We start from the raw sequence: 22,564 nt of genomic DNA, 5'->3' as shown, positions 1-22,564 counted from the left end.
CATTATTTTAGAGCACTTCTTGTATCAAGAGCCCAATAATTTCAGTTATTTCACACCTCCTTCAGTAAAGAAGCTGTTTAATGTGTCCCTCCAACCCACCTAAAAATTGCCCATAAATATCTGATGCATAAACGCCATACAGATGATTGCAATTGCTGCCATTTCCAAGTGCAAAGGCTGCTTCTTCTGATCCAATGTGGGAGCCACCATCACTCAGGGAGAGCAGTGAGGAGTCTGGATTACGCCTCCCCGAATCTCCACTACCACGTGATGGACTAACGCTAATGATGCCAGTGCTGCGTTCATCCTCCATTGTATATGACAGAGGAATAGTCACTATGCTCGCTATGCAACTGCAGCTGCCATTTTGCTTCCAGAGGAAGCCGCCATCGGCACTTAGGCAACTTTCACACTTGCGTCGTGTGACGTCCGTTGCAATGCGTCGTTTTGGGGAAAAAAACGGATCCTGCAAATGTGCCCGCAGGATGTGTTTTTTGCCCATAGACTTGTATTGCCGACGGATCACGACGTATAGCGACACGTCGCGTCCGTCGTTCACTGGATGCGTCGTGTTTTGGCGGACAGTCGGCACGAAAAAACGTTCAAGGGAACGTTTTTTTTTCATACGTCGCGTCTGCAATTTCATACCGCGCATGCGCGGCCGGAACTCCTCCCCCTCCTCCCCGGACTTTAGAATGGGCAGCGGATGCGTTGAAAAACTGCATCCGCTGCCCACGTCGTGCCAAATTTTCACAACGTGCATCGGCACGTCGCGCCGACACTTAGCGACGGACCCGTACCGACGCAAGTGTGAAAGAAGCCTTAGAGAAACAACGTGACAGACCAAGTTAAGTGCGAAGGTTGACTGGAGCGGCGGTCATGCAAACACCCTGCTGCCCTTTGTCATTTTTGTGGGCTGGAAGGAAACAGATGATAAGTGGCGAGGCAGGGTACGTGCATGACCACCTCTACTTTCACACTCAAGGGCTCCGGACCCTCTTTTGGTGAAGCCTTCATCGATCAGTGTGCTCCCTCGTATCCTATGGTGCTGTGGCTAATTCACAACTCTTATTCATGGGATAACCTGTGGACTGGTCGTCAATATTTCCTTGTGAATGTACAGGAACATATGTTACCTGTTTCCCATTGTTTGTTCATTGTCTAATAGGGAAGATTGAAACGTCCCCCATATTTTTCTTGCTGCCCACCACATAACACTTGTACACATTCTGCTGCTCTTAGTGGGTCATTCTACAGTTAGAATAATCGTCATTTTGATTGTTATTTCATAAATCAATAGTGCACATAAAAATAAGCAACTTTGTAATATATCTTGTCAGAGAAATCTGCTTTTTTTCTCCTGCAGCATTGATGAATCATTATCAAAATTTTCAATTGTGAGGTAAAATCTGAATTCGGCGAAGACAGACTTTCCCATAACTGAGATAGGAGATGGTGGCTGCTACTGATGAGATTCTATGTAGACACAAGGAGGAAGAGCAAGAGGCAGAGCAACTCCATCCTCTTCACCTTTTTACCTCAGAATTAAGAATTGTGATAATGATCAGTTTTGAGACTGAAGCAGATTTCTCTGATAAGATGTATTACAGAGTTGCTTTTTTTCATGAGCACTATTGATTTCTGAAATAAAAATTAAAACGATGGTTACTCTTTAGCATTTTTAGTACATATGAGGGTCTTCTGTTTCAATGGATGGCGTGCGCACTACTGTCAATATAGGGAGAAGAGGGAGAGCTTACTTTACATTCTGGTGGAAAGGGAGCAGCAGTATCAAAAGTGGAAAAGTGAAAGGAGGGAGGCCTGCTGCTATTACTTGTAGAAAGGTGGCCATAACTGTGACTTCTTACGGAAAAGGATGTGTCAGGACTCGAACCCAGCAGCTCTTGTACACCAGGTTGCAGCTCTTCCGTCTCAGCTATTCAGCTCACAGTACAGATCCTTGCTAACCCAGATGCTAGAACCTGTGTTGTTCCTGACTGTCTCCACTGTAAGTTCCTGATTGGCTCATCCGTGTGATCTCCTCATTGAACATCCTACTTAAACCTGGCAGTACACTTCCTTCCTTGTGAGATTGAGCTCCCAGCCTTTAGTCAAGTTACTTTCCACCTGCTGCTTATCCTCCAGATTATACTGCTGCTCCTGTGTACCACCCTCCGGCTATTCCTGACTATTTAACCTGCTGATCCTTTAAAGGGAACCTGTCACCCCGTTTTTTGAGATTGAGCTATAAATACTGTTAAATAGGGCCTGCGCTGTGTGTTCCTATAGTGTATGTAGTGTACCCCGATTCCCCATGTATGCTGAGAAATAACTTACCAAAGTCGCCGTTTTCGCCTGTCAATCAGGCTGGTCAGGTCGGGAGGGCGTGGTGACATCGCTGGTTCTTCCTCAGCTTTACGTTGGTGGCGTAGTGGCGTAGTGGTGAAGACACAGCGCGCGATCTGCGCTGTCATCCCTTTCGTCGGTGGGGGCGGCCATCTTCCTGGGGCCGCGCGTGCGCAGATCGAGTGCTCTGCTGCACGGGGCTTCAGGAAAATGACCGCGGGATGCCGCGCGTGCGCATTAGAGATCGCGGCGGCCATTTTCCCAAAGCCGAGTTTGCATCTCGGCTTTGGGAAAATGGCCGCCGCGATCTCTAATGCGCACGCGCGGCATCCCGCGGCCATTTTCCTGAAGCCCCGTGCAGCAGAGCACTCGATCTGCGCACGCGCGGCCCCAGGAAGATGGCCGCCCCCACCGACGAAAGGGATGACAGCGCAGATCGCGCGCTGTGTCTTCACCACTACGCCACTACGCCACCAACGTAAAGCTGAGGAAGAACCAGCGATGTCACCACGCCCTCCCGACCTGACCAGCCTGATTGACAGGCGAAAACGGCGACTTTGGTAAGTTATTTCTCAGCATACATAGGGAATCGGGGTACACTACATACACTATAGGAACACACAGCGCAGGCCCTATTTAACAGTATTTATAGCTCAATCTCAAAAAACGGGGTGACAGGTTCCCTTTAACTATACTGCTGCTAATGTGTACCAAATTCAGACTACTCCTGACTACGTAACTTGACTGTGCTGCCCCTAGGGGCTGCAATACCACTACTCAAACTTGGGTCGGTCCATATCAAAGATGGCTTTTTATGACTCCTAGGATGAAAGGGTCTTGTGGCTACATACGCACTATGACTCTATGTACTCGATCAGAAATTATACTCTACTTTTAATATATAAAATGGTGTATGATCTTAGATTTGGGGGCTTTTTTTATCTAATTGGAGTAATAGATGCTTGACTTAGAAGTATTGAGAAACTCTACTATGGGATAGTAAAAAAAAAACTACAGCAGATAAGGGGGCGGAAACCTGTTGGAGTCTTTGGTTTAACTTTTGGGGAATGTAAGAATAAGAATAGAACCTGCTATATTTTGTAGGATCCCTCCTCTTCATTTCATGGACAGTAATTTATCGGACTGGCCGCCAGGCAGTGGTACAAAAGTGCGCTGCCCGCAGCTTCCTTCTGCAAAGTCCTCTTTTTGCTGCCAGTGGGACCTGACGCAATGGTCTGATCGCCCCCAGTGATCTCAGTATGAAAGGCTTGTCTCAGACTATAGAACGGTTTTAATCTAGTCCTGCTTGATGGACTATTTGGTCTTTTATTTTACTGATCCTTACCTATTCTCTGAAAGCCCCTTCCTTTGGATTTTGCTAAACTCTGCTGCCTCTTATTGGAATGCGTTACAAGAATTCTCAAGTCACTGTAGACTTTGAGAATGAATCTTTTTGTGAATGGTTTCGGAATTGAATAGACCAATTTTATTTTCTTATTTTTTTTTTTTTTTCAATTTGCACCAGAGAGACAGATTCTGTGCCAGATTCTCCCACCATAAATTTGAAGTACTAGCTGCGCTGAAAAGCTGGCTAGGAACAAAAGCCGCTGCTGTGACTGCACAGGATCTCTTCCTAAAGTGTAATTTAATGCCATTCACAACATGTCTATGGCTTCAGATGCATTGCATTATGTTAAATGACGAATTGGCATTTTACAAGCATATTTTGGGCTCCTGTTGGGAAAATGAAATGCATAATAGTCTACATATAATAACCCAATGATGGATGTTCTCACAGAAGGACAGGAAGGAATATTGTTATTATGTATTAAAAGAATGCACAGATTGACTATAATGTATGGAGGCTTCAGAGCGTCTGGGCTCGGATTCTCTAAACTTTTGTTATCAAGAGTGTTTCCTGGCATTCTGTGTGAATGAGCTGAGAGGTGTCCGCATATTATACCTATACAAATGGATGTAATCTGCTCTGATCTTTCCATTATCCTGCATTATTTCTCTTCTTTCCTATATTCCCTGTGAATAAATGAGGATGAGTTGAATACACGTGATTTTGAGTTGCTGATATGACAAACGTAATTTTATATTATCTACAATTTGAATATAGTAAGTATGAATCATCCTCTTAAAGAGTAACTGAATTTTTAAAAAAATATAATTTTGTCCTGAATGGAAAGTTATGAAATATGCCAATCTTCCTGTAAAAAAATAAAAAGGTTCTAGTGACTTCCAATCTCCAGCTTTTCCCCATTCTATTTGCCTGCAGTGACATAATGATGTACTCATTTGGAGTACAGATGATGGCAGTGAAAGGGTCAGCACTAGTGATGAGCGAATATACTCGTTACTCGAGATTTACCGAGCATGCTCGGGGGGGGTCCTCAGAGTATTTGCTGACAGCAGCATTTAACTACCGCTTCCGGCCATCGGGCCGGAAATGAGCGCATCGCCGACCCCCGTCACATGATCGGGGGTCAGCGATGCGTCGGCATAACAACCTGAGGTCTCCTTGAGACCTCTATGGTTGTTGATGCCGGCTTGCTGTGAGCGCCACCCTGTGGTCGGCGCTCATAGCAATGCAGTAAATCTACTACATAGGGGCGATCTGACGATCGCTCCTATGTAGCAGAGCCGATCGACTTGTGCCAGCTTCTAGCCTCCCATGGAGGCTATTAAAGCATGGCAAAAGTAAAAAAAAAAAAAAAAAAAATATGAAAAAAATAAAAAAAAATATAAAAGTTTAAATCACTCCCATTTCGCCCTGTTCAAAATAAAACAATTAAAAAAATCAAACGTACACATATTTGGTATTGCTGGGTTCAGAATCGCCCAATCTATCAATTTAAAATAAAGGATTAACCTGATCACTAAACGGCGTAGCGAGAAAAAAATTAGAAACGCCAGAATTACGTTTTTCTGGTCGCCATGACATGTCATTAAAATGTAATAACTGGCGATCAAAAGAACGTATCTGCACCGAAATGGAACCATTGAAAACGTCAGCTCAGCATGCAAAAAAATAAGCCCTCACCCGACCCCAGATCACGAAAAATGGAGACGCTACGGGTATCGGAAAATTGTACTATTTATTTATTTTATTTTTAGCAAAGTTTGGAATTTTTTTTACCACTTAGATAAAAAAGAACCTAGACATGTTTGGTGTCTATGAACTCGTAATGACCTGGAGAATCAAAATGGCAGGTCAATTTTAGAATTTGGTGAACCTAGCTAAAAAGCCAGACAAAAAAACAGTGTGGGATTGCACTTTTTTTGCAATTTCATCGCACTTGGAATTTTTTTCCCGGTTTCTAGTAGTACACGACATGCTGAAACCAATGACGTCGTTCAAAAGTGCTACTCACATGGCCAAATTGACAGAAAAGTAAAAAAGTTATAGCTCTGGGAAGGAGGGGAGCGAAAAACGAAAACGCAAAACCGAAAAAGGGCAAGATCTTGAAGGGGTTAATGTAGTGTACTCTTCATCAACACTGGTGTACAAAATGCCAGTCTTGATGAGGCTGAGCCATAGAATACTGTCTGAAATCCTTTATTTGATGATTTTTTTTTTTTTTACAATTTTGGCTAAACAGATACAACTTTAAAAATGCAACTCCTGGTACAGCTAGGCAGATAGAATAATAAAAACTTTTTAGCTCTGGAATCAGAAGGGTAAAAATGCTGAGCAGTGAATGCATTGAGGGGTAAAATACTGTAGACTTTGGAGAAGTACGGTAACTTATTTTTTTTTCTTTCATTGGCAGTCTGTAAAATCGCTCCAAAACGTAAGCATTGGTTGCTTATTCCCAGCTGAATTGACTACATAGTTTGTCCTGATGGCATGGTAATGTGTATGCCTGAGGACTGTATATTGGGTGTACTTCAGAAGCGCGATCCCTATATGGCGCCCCCTCTTGGTTGTGCAATGACAGCACAGATTTCCATCTCTAATATTGTTCTGCAAGGTGAATAAAATGTTCTTCCTTTTCTGTTCCCCTAATTGTGTTACATTTCTTTATCTCACGTCCCCCGTCTTCTCCTGTTTCTAGCCTGCTGACTGATATCCCGAGTGGGATTCGTAGCGTAACGTGAAATATTTGTGTGGATTACATAGGTTGTTCCCATTATGATGCAGTTCAGACTACGGAATGATAGAAAAGAAAGATCTAAAGATAACAGCTAGTTGATACATTCTCACAACATATTTCGTGTTTTTTTTTTTTTTTTTTCTCTTTTTGCCCAGTGGAGATTTCCAAGTCGTGAATAGTGGCAGTTTTATGTCTTTTGGGACATACTGTTGAAACCTCAAGGGAGTGCTGTAGCCGAATGTGAAGGTCTGCTCTATAATCTAGATAAAATGGGAAAAGAATAAAATCCTGCAGAGGAATCGTTAGCTTGAAGCGAGGATCAAAACGCCTGTTGTGTCTGACTATACGGTGGTGCTGTTCGTGGAAGCGTTTATGGGAAGTTTTATTTCTGAGTTGCAAAAACAAAGCCTAAGATAAAGCTTTATGGCTGGTGTCTGTGCTGTTCAATTTGCAGCCCATTAAATGCTGTACCTGGCGTGATGAATAGCCCGGCTGGATCAAATGCATCCCATAATTGAATACTTCTCACAGCTTTACTCCTATCGCACCCATCTCGGCTTTATTCCATAATGGCATCAGGTATGGTTTATCGTCATCAACCCCTTACTCGGATGATCCCTAGGTGGCAGCCCGTAAAATAGTTAGAAGCTGGCAGCTGGATCTGGCAGCGATGACGGGAGCAGGAAAGTACAGAAGAACGGAGACAAGAATCGAACCCGAGCGTGATTAGACATGGGTCAGAGCCAGGCAGCCGTAGCCGGAACGAAACAGTAGTCCACAATCAAAGAGCAAGGCAGCAGGAAGAGAGGCAGGTAGGCGAGTTCGGGAGTGAGCCAGATCAGAAAAAGACGAGCGACGATTAGGAATTGGGGAACAAGGGACTAGAGATCAGGAAGGAGAACCAGCCACCTACAACATGAGCTATATGAATACCAAGCATGGCCGCACTGTGCTCACACTCAGGGTGTGGACACTCATACCTTCCCTTTTACCCTCTTACATAGTCTATAAAATGTCCTAACAACGTCGTACAACCGCTAGATGAGCAGTAAGCAACACCAACAGTGTACCACTTGATCAAGTTTTTCTTCCATTTTGTTTGTCCAAAAAAAATGAAAGGTAATGTGTAAAAGTACCAAGATGTGACTGTTCTTTCAGTGGCTCCAATAGACTTCTATGCAGAGGCCACAGACAAGTGCTACCACCTCTCCATTTTTTGCAGGTGTAAATTGGCAATAATCCCCCTCCTCCCAATAACCAAGAGTATTCCATAGTTGAGACCTATTCCTTCTTGCACTTATGGCACAGCCTATGTAATAGAACAGACTATCCTCCTGTAGTAGAATATGCTATTCCTTCTAAACACCCCACCTTCCCCAAACAGCAGTTCTATGTTTGCCACCTCAAACATTTCGCTACAAACTCGGATATAAGATAAAAAATAGATCACTTGGGACAATCAAAACACCAAACATGCAAACTAAGATTCACCGCATTGCTGAAGTGGACCTCATGCAGCTCTACTTAGCAAAGACCATTTCAATATATCAGTCCATATATAAAGTGGCACTCACCGTCCATAAAACAATCATTTTTTTATTCATCCTTCAGATCTATGGTGACTGAAGAAGCATCTGTACATGTGAAACAGCCGATGTACGCCCTCATTCCGCTAGCTCCCTGGTAGCCTGCTTTTTAAAGAAGCGCTCCCATCAAGGTTTTTATAATATGCAGTCATGATGTTTTATAGCACTGTGTTTTTAAAATTGCTCATTTTGCCTTTCTACCCATTTAACTCTTCTTTTTCTGTGCTCTATGTAGAAACAGGAAGTTTCTTGTCCCTGCATTTATCATTCCCCTCTTCATCTCCTGACCCATCTGCTCCCTCCTCCCCTGCTGCCAGGGCCTTTGCAGTGACTTCTGAGTCATGCAGGGAAGATTGATCTGCTGTTTCTACATACAGCTTAGAAGAATTCAGTTAGTCGGTTTTTAATCACGTGATGTCATAGACCTAATGGAAAAAAGAAAAAATTAGTTGGGTAGAAAGGCAAAATAAGCAATTGTAAGAACATGATGCTATAGAATATGATGATTGCAGTAAATTAAGAGGATACCAATTTTGATGGGAGTGCTTCTTTAATGATGAATAAATGTATTTTTGTTTTTATGGTTGGTGAGTGCCAGTTTTCCATCTGCACAATCCAACGTTTAGTTAAATTGGGGATGCCTTTTTGTTTACCTTCATTTATCAAATCCTGAAAACCAGAGCCCCATGCACATGTCTGTGTATCATGGTCTGTTTGCCGGTCCCCTGACCCTAACGTGACAGCCTCCTATATGCGGGTCTGAAGTTCGGGTCAGGAGCCCTGCGGCCAGCCTGTGTATCGCTGTCCATACTCTGGCCGTAATGCAGAGATGTCTAAATTCAAGTCCTTTGATATTTGTGACCCATCTTTATTTCCTACAACTTTGGGGCAGTTTTATATATTTTTTTTTTTATTGAAATTTTGGGCAATATTGCATTTATGCCTTCCCAACACAGCCACACCACTTCTTCCCATGATTAATAAATAGCCGTGGGGCACTGAGATTTATCAATCTTCCCTTATGTCTATTAATATAACATGCCCATCCAGTATCTATTGGACATGTATGACAGATGGATCATTTGACACCTAGTGGTCGGATTCCCCACTGCTCCACCATAGCTGTATATACATAGTCTCTCTATATAGCGTGGGCCTGTGACCTCTGACATCATGTAATACAGCTTTGGCTTATAATGTCATTCATTCTTCTCCTGAAGCTCATTATGCAAATAGCTTCATTGTTAATTGATTATCTGGGGATCAGAGGTGACAGTCTAATTTGTGCTGTTTATTCCCCAAGTCTCCTAAATGTCATGTATTAAATACCGTAGTTCTGAAAGGGTTATTAATGACCTTACTAATGGAGGTCAGCTCTCTCCTCGCAGGTCCAGGTATGTACTGTAATGTTACACGTCCGTGGGCTTCCAGCTTCTTTCTTATACACTTCATGCAATTCAGTATGGTTTTCCATATTATGGCTCTTATGGCATCTGATTGACCCATGAAAAAAAGTGAAATTAGTGGGATCTTTGATGCTCCACTACTACCAAGATGACAATGCCATTCTTGGTGGAGAGCTGGCAGGAAATCTCAGGAATCTAGGAAATCCTGGGATGAAAATCCAAGCGTATGGGCTATTAACAAGTACTGGGGGGGTCTCTTTAAAGATATATTGCAAATTAGAGCGTCGTGCACAGCCATGTTACAGATCATGTGAAAAAAAAAATCGCTGCATGCACTAGTTTTTTTTTTTTTTTTTTCATGTGTCGAATGAGACTCATCCAAGTCTATGGGTGTACAAAAATAATGCCATACGGAGCCACAGTATAGCATTTATTTATTTTTTTACAGATACATTGCAATTCTGTAACATAGGAAACCGTAAACGGTCCTGTAAATGATTAATCGCTGTTGTAAAAAAAAGGATTGCATACGGACTGCACACAGATTACACATGGATGACAAGTGAGAAAAAATAATCCAAGGTTTACGGAAGAAACTCTGGACTATTTTATATACAGTTGTGAGAACCGACCTTCTGTCAAAGTAGAAATCTGATTTTCTTCTTGCTTCCTTCCAATACTCTAACTTCCCCTGTTACTTTCCTGCTAATACTACATTCTCGCCATCATTGGTCAGGGGGGAAAAAAAAACATAAAAAAATGCTGCGTGACGCCCCCAAGTTTTTATGGGCACATAATTAAGAGGGATCATTTCTACTCATTTGACTTGCAAACATTTGAATGCTGCTTTTTTTTCGCAGTATTGCCATGTTTTTTTCAGAAGTAAAATTATGTACATGACAATGTTTGTATCGGCTCGAAATGGGATGCAAATACATTTTAACGCCATTATGTTGTTCCGGTCTAATATCCCTCCCCCCAGCTCTCAATAGAAGCAAAAATAACAAGATTTGCTATATTCACACTACATTCAGTTTTCAGCTTCAGCATTTCCATCAGTATAGCCTGCCTGCACTTTGGCCACTCATACTGTATATGCACAAAGACCTTATTGCTCCGTGTTACGGAACCACTCAGCACCCAGAATATGTTGTGCAGTTATATGTATGTATAATAGGATCCATGTGAGATGCATGTCCCTAATGCATCAGCCCACAGGCTGCGCCCCTGGGCAGAGGGGACATGATATTCCCCTTTTATCCGCCCCCCCACCTTTGTAATTCCCACAGTAAATATCGGCAGGCTTCAGCCACCTGCAGCTATTGTAATGTATGTCTGGCCTGCCGCTTTTCTATTGGCCTGCCCTCTGTATCTGTGTGATATATTCTGTGTCCTGTGAGTAAAGTGTTGTCAGACTGGAAATACGTGGAGAAGCAGTGATCTTTTATCCAAACCAAACGATTCCAGCCAGCGTCCTTCATTCAGACTCCAGCCAAAGCAGAGTGGACCTCCTGAAACACGGGGTGGTACTGAAAGAGGTACCCCAGCTTGGTAGACCCCGTTACACTCCATTTAACCAATAGTGGATTTTCTTTAGTGGAAAAAGGAGAGAGCGGAGCGCTTTCTGAGCATAGTAGGTTAAACTATTAAAACCAACAGCAGAAAATACTCACCTGTAAAGTTGTGCTCCAATTGCACTATAGCAAAAAACTAAAAAAAAAAAAAAATGAACTGGAATGTAAGTTGGTGTACATGCAGCGAGTAGGTGCACGTTCACACTGGCCACTAAACCGACAAAACCGAAGATAAAAACAAAACGAGCAAATACCCTGCAGTAAATAAATAGCAATAGTACATGACTATGACATAGGGTACTTGGTTAAAGTTGTACTGATTAAAAGATGCCAACTATTGGGCACCCAGTCATGGGGAGCTATATAAAGTTGCAATTGCACTATAGTCGCATCCAGAGGACGGCGCAGCCAACATGGTATACTGTGGAAATATCCTCCATGGAGAGTTCCAGCAGAGCTGAATGAAGCGATGCGAACCAGATAGTGTGCTCTCATCGAGATAAAAAGACAGATGGGTCCGATAAGTGCAGATAAAGCAAAAGTATTGTGTAAAAAAACAAACAATTCATTTAATTAAAAAACACTGCACGCTACGGGTGCATCCAGCATTCGTCAGGTGTTCCAGGATGCCTAAATCTTGTATAATTATTGATGTACAGTCAAATGCTTTAAAATGTGAATCTTGTTTTTCAGAGACCATTTATCTGCAGTAAACCATCGTTCTTTACCGTCCCTAGGCCAAGAACGTTTGGGTGATCCTAATGCTTATTAATGCAGCTATTAGTATGCCATATGTAGAGACACGGTCTGCTAGGATAATGTGAATATGACAAGCTGGAAGAGATGACATGTTTAAGAACACTTACTGTGGACGTTTCCCGCAGAACATGTTCTACGCCATAATATGCCTGCCAATCAGCTTTTATGTGATGCTGATCGGAGAAATTAATTTGCTCTCTGCAATGGAATGAGGTTGAAAATTAGACCAGATAAACTAATGGAGTGATCTAAGCCTTAGGAACGGCACTGTAGATATACCATACCTAACAGAAGCAGGTGAATTTTCTTTAGAAAACAGTTGTTCGCCAGATTCCCGGGGGGATATTTTATCTGTAACAGATTTGTAGTATGAAGTACAGAAAGTGCCAGTTTCTATAAAGTGTGCTTAATCCTGCTTTTGCGGAGGTGGTATCTCAGTTTTTTCAACTTTCGGTTTCCCCTCTGAGCAAATAAGAGGACTCATGTGCCGATCATCCATTACAATAAAAATACCTTCTGAATTTTGTGTAGGTCCCCATTGTGCCTGCAAATCCACTCTCTGATTGAGATTTAAGAGTTTGAAGGTCAAGTCAACACCCTGAACTATTTGGCATACTCTTCAAATGGTTTCTGAAAATGGTAGGTTGCCTCACCCTGCTTAAAGGGAACCTGCACTCCCAGAATCGAAGGTGAGCTAAGCCCACCAGCATCAGGGGCTTATCTATAGCATTCTGTAATGCTGTAAATAAGCCCCCGATGTGTCCTAAAAGATGAGAAAAAGAGGTTAGATTATACTCACCCAGTGGCGGTCCGGTCCGATGGGTGTCGCGGTCCGGTGCCTCCTATCTTCATCAGATGACGTCCTCTTGTCTTCACGCTGCGGCTCCGGCACAGGCGTACTTTGTCTGCCCTGTTGAGGGCAGAGCAAAGTACTGCAGTGCGCAGGCGCCGGGCCTCTCTGACCTTTCAACAAGGCAGACAAAGTACGCCTGCGCCGGAGTCGCAACGTGAAGACAAGAAGAGGATGTCATCGTAAGAAGATTAGGAGGCCCAGGACCGGACTGCGATGCCCATCGTACCGGGACTGCCCCTGGGTGAGTATAATTTAACCTCTTTTTCTCATCTTTTAGGATACATCGGGGGCTTATCTACAGCATTGCAGAATGCTGTAGATAAGCCCCTGATGCTGGTGGGCTTAGCTCACCTTCGATTTTGGGGGTGACAGGTTCCCTTTAAAGAGCACACTTCAGTGTTTCAGAGAAAACCTGGTTAGAAGAGGCGGCCGGGGACTTTACAGACAGAAAAGACTAGTCTGGCGTGGCCCCCATGCAGCTTCTCTCTGTCCCACTTCAGGTGATTGACATGTGTCTCCCATTTGTGTACATAAAGAGAGGCTGTTAACTAGAGTGGTTTGGGGAAAAAGTTGACCATGGTCAGCACCAGACTATTCTATTCCTGTGGATTTTGGCTGGTACTTCAAACTTAGTTTTTTTTCGGAATCACTGGAGAGGTGCAGAGAAAAACAGAGCCTGGCTGCCCGATTGCAGTCAGGTATAATTCGTGCTGCCTGTGGTTTGGACATCATGAATTAGATCCCTCAAAATTCATGAGATAAGTCCACATCTTTCAATTGCTCCATGATCCAGTTCTCATGCTCGCATGCCCATCGTTCAAATGTTTAGCGGTGGATACGGTTGAGCTCGGACCCTCTGATCTGTCAGTGGCTATGCAACATCATACACAGAAAGCTGTCATGCACACTATGTTCTAGAACCTATTTTGTATTAGTAATTTGTGCTACATTACTTCTATTTGTGAGACCACATTAGATGTGCTAGTCTTTGCTCCATGTAGATCAGTCATCCTCGGACCTCCCATGGCCCTGTCGGTCGTTCAACAGTTTTTTTTTTTTTAACTCTTTGACTAGATACTAATCGTTTGTTGGTGGAAACCACCCACAGGACCTGCTGCTTTAGACCTTCTCTGAACCAGTCAGCCTTCCATTATAATTTAGCTCATCCTTAAATTTACTGAGTTACACTTGCACTTTACACTTGTCCACATTGCTGTTTCCAACATCTAAACTTGAAGAACTGACTGTTCACTCGCCGTCTAGTATGTCCTAGCCCTTGAATGGTAACATTATGTGGGTGTGTTTGATATCCCTTCTCAGTGCTTTTAATGTTACAGTTGATCAGTGCGCGCGCGCGCGCGCGCGTGTGTGTGTATGTATATACAGTGCTGTGAAAAAGTGTTTGCCCCTTCCTGATTTCCTATTCTGTTGCATGTTTGTCACACTTAAATGTTTCAAATCACCAATTAAATGTAAATATTAGATTAAGATAACACAAGTAAACACAAAATGCAGTTTTTAAATGAAGGCCATTATTAAGGGAAAAAGAAATCCAAACCTACAGGGCCCTGTGTGAAAAAATGTTTGCCCCTAAACCTAATAACTGGTTGGGCCACCCTTAGTAGAAACAACTCCAATCACGCGTTTGTGATAACTGGCGATGAGTCTTTTACAACACGGTGGAGGAATTTTTGCCCAGTCATCATTGCAGAATTGTTGATATTCAGCCGCATTGGAGGGTTTCCAAGCATGAACAGTCATTTTAGAATAGGAAATCAGAAAGGGGGGCATACACTTTCACATCACTGTGTGTACTGGCTTAGTACTAGTTGTACGCCTGGTCAGTATTGGAGGTTATTTTAACGTGGGAGCCTTCGTCGAAATTCCTTACTACTTGTCTTTCAGATTGTAGATCACATTGACCTGTAAGTGTCGGTTAACCACAAGTCATAAGCCAGCTAATGATGCACAATGCTTCTAGCTGCAAGCTAATCTTCAGAACAAGATGCCCTAATTGATATTAGATTAATTGTGCCTCACAGCTCGACTTGTAGAATCAGGAGAATGCCTTCAAGTGTCTTCCCTGCTCAGATAAATCCCTTACACAGTGAGTGCGGCAGGAAGGTGAGCTGCTCTTCCTTGAAGACAGCACAGCATGATCCACGTATTCACAAGACATTGGTTGTTTTTTTTTACTCTTTTTTGTGACATTTCCCAGCAGCTGTGAAATTCAGTACGGTGATTGTCAGCCGCTACATGGTGGAGGTCAACATAGCCCATAAATCCATCTGCATCTCTTATTGCAGTGCTAGGATGGCCGTACATGTCAGGTCATCTCCTTATAGCTTCTAGAGACAGGAACAGAGAAGTGAATATGGAATCTCAGTTCTTGGGATTAATGAGAATCTCCGCTGTCAAGCAACCGCCAGGATATTCTGGCAGTACCAATCGACATGATAAATGCATAAATTGCAAAAAAAAGCCCCAGTGTATCATGACAATTTCAATTGTTAGCGCACCGGAAGCATCTTAGATATGATTCTGATGGTAATAGTAGACTAGAGCTGAGAAGGAGGTTGGTAACAGACCAGTGATTTCTTTCGGGAACCATGTTATTTCAGATCTTAAAAGCAATATGGACATTGTGTTCTGACTCTTTCTTTGTAATACATGCGTTAGACCTCACAGTAGCATGCCTGAATGAGTGTGATGATCGCTGTTCAAGGGAGAGATAATGGCACACCATTCACATGTTGCTTCAGTATTAATAAGCCCCCTCATAGTGTGGAGACCTAAGCATTAGCCCCCAGATATGCTACCATATTACAGAAACTATAATGGTAATACATTTGTTGGAGCTTTTATTGGGGGTTGAGTTCCATTCTAAAGCTGGCCATACACATGAGATTTGTCTTTCTTGACTCCTCCATTCACACGAGTGCTTAGCCGAACGTTCATGTGTTTTCTCCAGTGAGAGAGGAGAAAGCTGGTCTATCTCCCCCAGAAAACAAAAGGACATTTAAATTCCAACAGACTGGTACTTCTTTCCCCTGCGATCATCTGTCTGAGGAGAGTATGGAGGCCCCCATCTACATCAGATGGTCAGCTGAAATTATCATAGAATCATAGAATGGTAGCGTTGGAAGGGACCTCAAGGTTCATAGTGTCCAACCGTCTGCTCAATGCAGGACTTGATAAACCAGGATTTGAAAACTTCCATTGAAGGAGAACACGCCACCTCTCGTGGCAGCCTGTTCCACTCATTGATCACCCTCATTGTGATTGGCTAAGACTAACTTTTATCTGTTGTGTATGTGGACCTTAAAAGGAATCTGTCTATATGGGCATGCAGGTCATAGAAAGTTGAACAACATGATACCTTGATATCTGGGATCCAATGTTTTATTGCAGAGAAATCCACATTTTTCTTAATATGTAAATGAGATGATGAGATCTATGGGGCAGACATACAGTACAGACCAAAAGTTTGGACACACCTCATTTAAAGATTTTTCTGTATTTTCATGACTATGAAAATTCTAAATTCACACTGAAGACATCAAAACTATGAATTAACATATGTGGAATTATGGAATTATATACTTAACAAAAAAGTGTGAAACAACTGAAAATATGTTTTATATTCTAGGTTCTTTAAAGTAGCCACCTTTTGCTTTGATGACTGCTTTGCACACTCTTGGCATTCTCTTGATGAGCTTCAAGAGGTAGTCACCGGGAATGGTCTTCCAACAATCTTGAAGGAGTTCCCAGAGATGCTTAGCACTTGTTGGCCATTTTGCCTTCACTCTGCGGTCCAGCTCACCCCAAACTATCTCGATTGGGTTCAGGTCTGGTGACTGGAGGCCAGGTGTAGCACCTCATCACTCTACTTCTTGGTCAAATAGCCCTTACACAGTCTGGAGGTGTGTTTGGGGTCATTGTCCTGTTGAAAAATAAATGATGGTCCAACTAAACGCAAACCGGATGGAATAGCATGCTGCTGCAAGATGCTGTGGTAGCCATGCTGGTTCAGGATGCCTTCAATTTTGAATAAATCCTCAAGTGTCACCAGCAAAGCACCCCCACACCATCACACCTCCTCCTCCATGCTTCACGGTGGGAACCAGGCATGTAGAGTCCATCTGTTCACCTTTTCAGTGTCGCACAAAGACACGGTGGTTGGAACCAAAGATCTCAAATTTGGATTCATCAGAACAAAGCACAGATTTCCACTGGTCTAATGTCCATTCCTTGTGTTCTTTAGCCCAAACAAGTCTCTTCTGCTTGTTGCCTGTCCTTGGCAGTGGTTTCCTAGCAGCTATTTTACCATGAAGGCCTGCTGCACAAAGTCTCCTCTTAACAGTTGTTGTAGAGATGTGTCTGCTGCTAGAACTCTGTGTGGCCTTGACCTGGTCTCTAATCTGAGATGCTGTTAACTTACGATTTCTGAGGACGTGACTCGGATAAACTTATCCTCAGAAGCAGAGGTGACTCTTGGTCTTCCTTTCCTGGGGCGGTCCTCATGTGAGCCAGTTTCTTTGTAGCTCTTGATGGTTTTTGCATCTGCACTTGGGGACATTTCAAAGTTTGCCCAATTTTTCAGACTGACTGACCTTAATTTCTTAAAGTAATGCTGGCCAGTCGTTTTTCTTCACTTAGCTGCTTTTTCTTGCCATAATACAAATTCTAACAGTCTATTCAGTAGGACTATCAGCTGTGTATCCACCAGGCTTCTGCTCAACAGAACTGATGGTCCCAACCCCATTTATAAGGCAAGAAATCCCACTTATTAAACCTGACAGGGCACACCTGTGAAGTGAAAACCATTTCCGGTGACTACCTCTTGAAGCTCATCTAGAGAATGCCAAGAGCGTGCAAAGCAGTCATCAAAGCAAAAGGTGGCTACTTAGAAGAACCTAGGATATAAGACATATTTTCAGTTGTTTCACATTTTTTTAAGTATATAATTCCACATGTGTTAATTCATAGTTTTGATGCCTTCAGTGTGAATTTATAATTTTCATAGTCATGAAAATACAGAAAAATCTTTAAATGAGAAGGTGTGTCCAAACTTTTGGTCTGTACTGTAGTGCTCCCAGAGAATCTGCCTCCAGAGCTTATTGTAAATGAAAGGGGCGTTACCAGTGTGAGACATGTAATGACTGACAGTCGGCTTGGCTTAGCTCACTGCAGAGCTGTGCAATAACCCCTCTGTGACCTTAGACGTACTATCCCGTCGAGGTGCCCTGGGCTTATCTGACCCTGGACGGGATAGTACGTCATAGCCGATCGGCCGCGCTCACGGGGGGAGCGCGGCCGATCGCGGCCGGGTGTCAGCTGCTTATCGCAGCTGACATCCGGCACTATGTGCCAGGAGCGGTCACGGACCGCCCCCGGCACATTAACCCCTGGCACACCGCGATCAAAGATGATCGCGATGTGCCGGCGGTGCAGGGAAGCACCGCGCAGGGAGGGGGCTCCCTGCGGGCTTCCCTGAGACCCCCGGAGCAACGCGATGTGATCGCGTTGCTGCGAGGGTCTCACCTCCCCCCCTGCTCCCTCCAGCCCCGGATCCAAGATGGCCGCGGATCCGGGTCCTGCAGGGAGGGAGGTGGCTTCACAGAGCCTGCTCAGAGCAGGCACTGTGAAGCCTGCAGCGCTGCATGTCAGATCAGTGATCTGACAGAGTGCTGTGCAAACTGTCAGATCACTGATCTGTGATGTCCCCCCCTGGGACAAAGTAAAAAAGTAAAAAAATTTTTTTCCAAATGTGTAAAAAAAAATATTCCAAAATAATGAAAAAAAAAAAAAAATATTATTCCCATAAATACATTTCTTCATCTAAATAAAAAAAAAAACCCAATAAAAGTACACATATTTAGTATCGCCGCGTCCGTAACGACCCGACCTATAAAACTGTCCCACTAGTTAACCCCTTCAGTAAACACCGTAAGAAAAAAAAAAAAAAAACGAGGCAAAAAACAACGCTTTATTATCATACCGCCGAACAAAAAGTGGAATAACACGCGATCAAAAGGACAGATATAAATAACCATGGTACCGCTGAAAGCGTCATATTGTCCCGCAAAAAAAGAGCCGCCATACAGCATCATCAGCAAAAAAATAAAGTTATAGTCCTGAGAATAAAGCGATGCAAAAATAATTATTTTTTCTGTAAAATAGTTTTTATCGTATAAAAGCGCCAAACCATAAAAAAATGATATAAATGAGGTATCGCTGTAATCGAACTGACCCGAAGAATAAAACTGATTTATCAATTTTACCAAACGCGGAACGGTATAAACGCCTCCCCCAATAGAAATTCATGAATAGCTGGCTTTTGGTCATTCTTCCTCACAAAAATCGGAATAAAAAGCTATCAAAAAATGTCACGTGCCCAAAAATGTTTTCAATAAAAACGTCAACTCGTCCCACAAAAAACAAGACCTCACATGACTCTGTGGACCAAAATATGGAAAAATTATAGCTCTCAAAATGTGGTATTGCAAAAAATATTTTTTGCAATAAAAAGCGTCTTTCTCTGTGTGACGGCTGCCAATCATAAAAATCCGCTAAAAAACTCGCTATAAAAGTAAATCAAACCCCCCTTCATCACCCCCTTAGTTAGGGAAAAATAAAAAAAAATGTATTTATTTCCATTTTCCCATTAGGGCTAGGGTTAGGGCTAGGGTTAGGGCTAGGGCTAGGGTTAGGGCTAGGGTTAGGGTTAGGGCTAGGGTTAGGGCTAGGGTTAGGGCTAGGGTTAGGGTTAGGGTTAGGGCTAGGGTTAGGGCTAGGGCTAGGGTTAGGGTTAGGGTTGGGGCTACAGTTAGGGTTAGGGTTTAGATTACATTTACAGTTGGGAATAGGGTTGGGATTAGGGTTAGGGGTGTGTCAGGGTTAGAGGTGTGGTTAGGGTTACCGTTGGAATTAGGGTTAGGGGTGTGTTTAGATTAGGGTTTCAGTTATAATTGGGGGGTTTCCACTGTTTCGGCACATCAGGGGCTCTCCAAACACGACATGGCGTCCGATCTCAATTCCAGCCAATTCTGCGTTGAAAAAGTAAAACAGTGCTCCTTCCCTTCCGAGCTCTCCTGTGTGCCCAAACAGGGGTTTACCCCAACATATGGGGTATCAGCGTACTCAGGACAAATTGGACAACAACTTTTGTGGACCAATTTCTCCTGTTACCCTTGGGAAAATACAAAACTGGGGGCTAAAAAATAATTTTTGTGGGAAAACAAAAAGATTTTTTATTTTCACGGCTCTGCGTTATAAACTGTAGTGAAACACTTGGGGGTTCAAAGTTCTCACAACACATCTAGATAAGTTCATTGAGGGGTCTAGTTTCCAATATGGGGTCACTTGTGGGGGGTTTCTACTGTTTAGGTACATTAGGGGCTCTGCAAACGCAATGTGACGCCTGCAGACCAATCCATCTAAGTCTGCATTCCAAATGATGCTCCTTCCCTTCCGAGCCCTCCCATGCGCCCAAACGGTGGTTCCCCCCCACATATCGGGTATCAGCATACTCAGGACAAATTGGACAACAACATTTAGGGTCCAATTTCTCCTGCTAACCTTGGAAAAATACAAAACTGGGGGCTAAAATATAATTTTTGTGGAAAAAAAAATATTTTTTATTTGCATGGCTCTGCGTTATAAACTGTAGTGAAATACTTGGGGGTTCAAAGCTCTCACAACACATCAAGATGAGTTCCTTAGGGGGTCTACTTTCCAAAATGGTGTCACTTGTGGGGGGTTTCTACTGTTTAGGTACATTAGGGGCTCTGCAAACGCAATGTGACGCCTGCAGACCATTCCATCTAAGTCTGCATTCCAAATGGCGCTCCTTCCCTTCCGAGCGCTCCCATGCGCCCAAACGGTGGTTCCCCCCCACATATGGGGTATCAGCGTACTCAGGACAAATTGGACAACAACTTTTGGGGTCCAATTTCTCCTGTTACCCTAGGGAAAATACAAAACTGGGGGCTAAAAAATAATTTTTGTGGGAAAAAAATTTTGTTTTATTTTTATGGCTCTGCATTATAAACTTCTGTGAAGCCCTTGGTGGGTCAAAGTGCTCACCACACATCCAGATAAGTTCCTTAGGGGGTCTACTTTCCAAAATGGTGTCATTTGTGGGGGGTTTCAATGTTTAGGCACATCAGTGGCTCTCCAAACGCAACATGGCGTCCCATCTCAATTCCTGTCAATTTTGCATTGAAAAGTCAAACGGCGCTCCTTCCCTTCCGAGCTCTCCCATGCGCCCAAACAGTGGTTTACTGCCACATATGGGGTATCAGCGTACTCGGGACAAATTGGACAACAACTTTTGAGGTCCAATTTCTTCTCTTACCCTTGGAAAAATAAAAAATTGGGGGCAAAAATATAATTTTTGTGAAAAAATATGATTTTTTATTTTTACGGTTCTGCATTATAAACTTCTGTGAAGCACTTGGTGGGTCAAAGTGCTCACCACACCTCTAGATAAGTTCCTTAGGGGGTCTACTTTCCAAAATGGTGTCACTTGTGGGGGGTTTCAATGTTTAGGCACATCAGTGGCTCTCCATACGCAACATGGCGTCCCATCTCAATTCCTGTCAATTTTGCATTGAAAAGTCAAATAGCGCTACTTCCCTTCCGAGCTCTCCCATGCTCCCAAACAGTGGTTTACTGCCACATATGGGGTATCAGCGTACTCAGGACAAATTGGACAACAACTTTTTGGGTCCAATTTCTCCTGTTACCCTTGGTAAAATAAAACAAATTGGAGCTGAAGTAAATTTTTTGTGTAAAAAAGTTAAATGTTCATTTTTATTTAAACATTCCAAAAATTCCTATTAAACACCTGAAGGGTTAATAAACTTCTTGAATGTGGTTTTGAGCACCTTGAGGGGTGCAGTTTTTAGAATGGTGTCACACTTGGGCATTTTCTATCATATAGACCCCTCAAAATGACTTCAAATGAGACGTGGTCCCTAAAAAAAAATGGTGTTGTAAAAATGAGAAATTGCTGGTCAACTTTTAACCCTTAACTCCCTAACAAAAAAAAAAATTGGTTCCAAAATTATGCTGATGTAAAGGAGACATGTGGGAAATGTTACTTATTAAGTATTTTGTGTGACATATCTCTGTGATTTAATTGCATAAAAATTCAAAGTTTGAAAATTGCGAAATTTTCAAAATTTTCGCCAAATTTCCGTTTTTTTCACAAATAAACGCAGGTACTATCAAAGAAATTTTACCACTATCATGAAGTACAATATATCACGAGAAAACAATGTCAGAATCACCAGGATCCGTTGAAGCGTTTCGGAGTTATAACCTCATAAAGGGACAGTGGTCAGAATTGTAAAAATTGGCCTGGTCATTAACGTGCAAACCACCCTTGGGGGTAAAGGGGTTAAAGGGAACCTGTCACCCCGTTTTTTCAATATGAGCTAAAAATAGCGTTCAATAGGGCCTGAGCTTTGCTTTACAATAGTGCCTTTATTATCCTCTGATTCCCCACCTTTGCTGCCAAAATATCTTTGTAAACTCGCCGTTTTCGGCTGTCAATCACCCCGGTCCGATGGGCGTTGGCTAATCTCTGATTCTCACCACCTCCCGGTTTTCACTAAAAGCGTCTTCCCGCCGATGTCGTTGTATTTCACGCCTGCGCATTATAATGTAATCTCGCGCCTGCGCATTATGCTTTGCCCAACTGTGGATGTGCATATGCTGACTTCCGGGGCACAGAGGTTACAGTGAAAACCAGCGCATGCACAATGATGTATTGTATACTTTGCCAACAGTTGGGCAATACATACTGCGCATGCGCTAGTGCCTAATGCACTGCGCAACTGCCAAAAATGAGCGCGATCTGTGCTATTCACAGATCGAGTTACGTCTGACATGCTGTGGAGCGGGGGGCGAGACAGCGATTTGGCAACTC

The 22,564-nt window shown here is 43.0% G+C and overlaps 1 protein-coding gene across 4 annotated transcripts in view; it reads left to right on the top strand.

Moving 5' to 3' along the window:
- LOC138665712 (solute carrier family 22 member 15-like) overlaps positions 1 to 22,564 on the top strand; it is a 377,939-nt gene that overhangs the window by 10,787 nt on the left and 344,588 nt on the right. The window lies entirely within an intron of this gene.

The sequence above is a fragment of the Ranitomeya imitator genome, chromosome 2, assembly GCF_032444005.1.
Source record: "Ranitomeya imitator isolate aRanImi1 chromosome 2, aRanImi1.pri, whole genome shotgun sequence".
Classification (NCBI taxonomy): domain Eukaryota; kingdom Metazoa; phylum Chordata; class Amphibia; order Anura; family Dendrobatidae; genus Ranitomeya; species Ranitomeya imitator.
This window is presented reverse-complemented; position numbering and strand designations above follow the sequence as displayed.